The 4,470-nt window shown below is 32.5% G+C and overlaps 1 pseudogene; it reads left to right on the top strand.

The window, feature by feature from the left end:
• The first annotated feature begins 259 nt into the window (after positions 1 to 259).
• LOC145297974 (U2 spliceosomal RNA) lies at positions 260 to 428 on the top strand (annotated as a pseudogene).
• The last annotated feature ends 4,042 nt before the right edge of the window (positions 429 to 4,470 follow it).

Below are 4,470 nucleotides of genomic sequence, written 5' to 3'. Positions count from 1 at the left end.
CAGCAGCCCTGACAATTGCCTCAATGTATTTGTTCCAATTCATGTTGTCTGTGAATATTAACCCTAGGAGCTTGAGAGAAGTACTTTCAGGCATTGTATCATTAGCAATTCAATCAGTGGTTGAAAAGGTTTCTTGTAATTATTAAAGGAAATAAGCTTAGCTGTAAAGGAGTGGGTCCAAAATAATGGATGGTCACATTTACTGATAGCAAGCAAAAGCTCCCTTGCTTTAAACAATAAAATAAATCTTTCATGGCCGATAATATCATAGCCTTTTGGCTTCGAACAAAGTGTAGTATCTGTTCTAATACTGCACTTCACCCTTTCTGTCCTCGGCCCTTCTAGATTGAGCTAATTTTTAGTTTTTGTTCCAATCCAGAGTACCTCTTTTTGTGGAGCTGGATTTATCCCACATTAAAAGCCGATCTTGTGTCTAACTCTGCCCTCATGGGGAGGCAAGTAAATAGAAATATCATTTCCGCGCGAGTCAAACGTTTAAACTTCTCAACCTGAAATTCTTAAGCAAAATGTAATCGAAGAAGATCATAGAAGATATTGCTTAGGTGCTGGAAAAAAGCCAACTTCCATCTACCGAGCTAGAAAACTTTCCGAATTTGTCGATATACGCACATTTGCCTGGGCATGAGACACTGTTGCCACATCTCGAATTATACAACCATTAATAGCTTATTGCTCTTCAACAGGATGTACAAAGGAATTTCTAAGTTAATAGATATCACACTGTCTGCCAAGCTACAGACCCTGTTGCATCGCCGTAGCTTTGCAATGTACTTATTTCATAAATACTTGAACTTGTACCCCTTAAACAAAAATACCTCCCGACTCATTCGACTAGTGGCAAAATTTCACATTTTTACTCTTTACCAATGTTTCATATGCACACAGCAAAGCCGCTAAATACAAGAATTATAAAAATTAATTTTTGTTTCAAGTGATATCTCGCTGTACTTATTTTCCATAGCACTAACCCATAAACCGATTCACCTACTTTTTTAAGATAGAAATCAATTTTTACTTATATCAGCCACATCGAATAGCTTACCATGTACATGGTTCAACTCCATCATTATCTGAGGGAAGTTAGTAACAAACAAATTTTTAATTAGTCTTGAGGAACTACACACGCATTATATATATATATATATATATATATATATGTATATATATATGTATATATATATGTATATATATATAACTACTTAATTTACTCACATAAAATTAATATACGAAAGTATAGATTTATGCGTAAACTTTAAGTATTTACTTCAAAGGTGCTCAATACGTAGGTAGAGCTAGTTAGTAATTTATAAAATATATATGGCGATTAAGCTACACTGAATATTCGGCGTTTCATCCACTCTAGGACTCTAGGGCATAAGCCTGAGGAGTCCTAGAGTGGATGAAACGCCGAATATTCAGTGTAGCTTAATCGCCATATATATTTTATAAATTACTATATATATATATATATATATATATATATATATATATATAGAGAGAGAGAGAGAGAGAGAGAGATCAGTATTGGCTGAAGAGAGCTTGATATGGATATCTAAAACGGTCCTAATTATCAGGCTTGAAACCGACGGTACCAATGACTTATCTAACAACTTTCTGTACACAAAAATAAAAAAAAATGTGTATATATATACTAGCATTTCAGCCCGGCGTTGCCCGGGTGTTTGGAGGTGTATGTTGAGCAAAAAAAAAAGTGATAGTAGGAGGGCAGGCTCGAACCCGTACCGCGAAGGAGGAAAAAGAACGAGGGAAAAGCTGACGAATTTACTATTACAATCACCGCCCAACCGGAAGTGACGAATGTTTAAATTAAGGCTAGACAATCGAAAGGAGAGGACTTTAAAAAATATCGGAGAAAAAAGCGACCCCCTGTAGAAAAGTGCCCAATTTAAGGTAAAGATATTAATGTTCTAAGATAATTTTTCGATATTTCTCGTCTGAAAGGTCGAACTTCAAAACGATACTGATCTTGGTAAAATCCGTTGCCTCTGTCGAAAGTTTTAGGCAGACATGCAAACATACATACATACATACATACATACATACATACATTAATGTATTGGTAACTAAAAATTTCGACCCAAACCGATGAAAAAGCTTGCCCTATCTCTGAATACCCTTTATGCTAAATTTCAAATTTTTAGACCAGAAATTGTCTGAGTAATTTGGTAGAGACCGCAGATGTTAAATTTGTTAAAACTTTGACCCCTATATTGACCTCTAATCATCTATTGTTTTGGGCTCAAATCAAGTTATTAAGTTAGATCCATATCCAAGGGACATATATCTAAAATTTCAAGTGTTTAGACCCAAAATTGTCGGAGGAGTTTAGTAGAGTTCTCAAAGGTCAAATCGTTGAACTTTGACCTCTTAATAGCTAAATTTCTGGCCGAAAACCAATCACATGTCTTTTCCCAAATCTCAGTACCCTGTATATCAAAGTTCGAGTCTGTAGACTAAAAATTTACAGAGTTATTGCGAAGGAAAATGTACACAGACACACAGACAGACACAGAGACAGACACACATACACACACACAGAGAGACACGTTCACTTTTATAGATATACTAACATGGGTGCCGGCGTTGCCCTGGTGTTTGGAGGTGTATGCTGAGCAAAAAAAACGGTCAATTTTTTAGTTTGACCCCTATTATGAGCCCTGTAAATTTATTGTTGACCCCTTAACAGCCAAATTTCTGGCCGAAAACGGATCACAAATATTTTCCCAAATCTCAGTACCCTGTATATCAAATTTCTAGTCTGTAGACTAAAAATTGACAGCGTTATTGCGTAGGGAAATGTACACAGACACACAGACAGAAAGACACGTAGACACGTTCACTTTTATATATATATATATATATATATATATATGTGTATATATATATGTGTATATATATATATATATATATTCACACTGAAGAAGACCGAACGATAGGTCGAAAATAGTGCTTTTTTAACATATCGCAGACTTATCACTTGAATAAGCCGAATTATAACTAGCAACATTTCGATTCAAACAGCAACCTGTTATATCATCATGTCAGCTTAGTGACATCGCAAAAAAAAAATCTGATCTGAACTTTTCTTTTTTACTGTACACCATCGGACATCAGCCAATAAGCCAAAGTAAACGTGTGTTCTTGAAGGATATATATATATATATATATATATATATATATATATATATATATATATATATATACATACATATATATATATAGTGCTTATGTATTTTGGTACCGCGCTATTTTTAAATAGTTTTTCAGGTTAAAATCAAGTTTCACGATGTCTGTCTTTTTATTAAATTGTTAGTTGGAAGCACAGAATAGTTTTGAAAAACACACTCCCATTCCCATATTAAGAATAGCTTTCGAAATAATAACGTTATTATTTCAGCGCGGTACCAAAAATACATAAGTACTATATATATATATATATATATATATATATATATATATATATATATATATAAAAGAGTGTAGCCATCAACAATTGGGTTTTTTTTTTAAAAGGTTTTCATCATATTTTTATTTTAAAATATTTTTATAACGCGTTTCGGCTTAGGGTGTGCACTCTTCAGATGTTTTCGTAAAAAGTTTTTCTTTAAAATGGAAGTTTGTAGAGTTACCTCAAACTCCCATTTTAAAGAAAAAAGAAGAGAGCACACCCTAAGCTCGAAACGCGTTATAAAAATATTTTAAAATAAAAATATGATGAAAACCTTTAAAAAAAAAAACCCAATTGTTGATGGCTACACTCTTTTAAATATACATTTTTTCTCTCGTTGGAACTACACAACCATCACTTTATATATATATATATATATATATATATATATATATATATATATATATATATATATATATATATATATATATATATAAAGAGAGAGAGACAACTGGAATTGTATTTTATATATTTTTATAGTAATAAATAATATAACTATAACTATTTAATTACAGGTCAGATTTCTCACGCTGAATTTGAAAATTAAGATTATCTTACATAAGTGGATCAAATTTATTTTAAATATAAAACATACCATAAATTCTTACATTCCTATTTTTCGATGAATGACACATACTCGCCAACGATTGAGTGATTTATTCACACAATATTTCTAATGGATTGAAAAGAATACATCATTAAAAAGAAGCTACTCATACTCAAAAGTAAGCAATATAAACATTTTTCATAAATTCCGTGATTTATGCTTGATGGCCAGGAACAACTCTACACGCACATACGTAACATATTTGGATGATTCCTACACTTTTCTTGTAACGCGAATAGGAAAAACTTAGTGATCTAAATTCACCATGACTAGAAGATTTTTGTTGATCGGGTGGTTTGTCTGTCGTAGTTCCGTTTCAAATCGCGTTGATTAAATTAACCCAGTCGGTCTGTCAGGTTTTCACTTGTTAGGT

The sequence above is a fragment of the Euprymna scolopes genome, chromosome 18 (genome assembly GCF_053919585.1).
Source record: "Euprymna scolopes isolate OS-2025 chromosome 18, ASM5391958v1, whole genome shotgun sequence".
Classification (NCBI taxonomy): domain Eukaryota; kingdom Metazoa; phylum Mollusca; class Cephalopoda; order Sepiida; family Sepiolidae; genus Euprymna; species Euprymna scolopes.
This window is presented reverse-complemented; position numbering and strand designations above follow the sequence as displayed.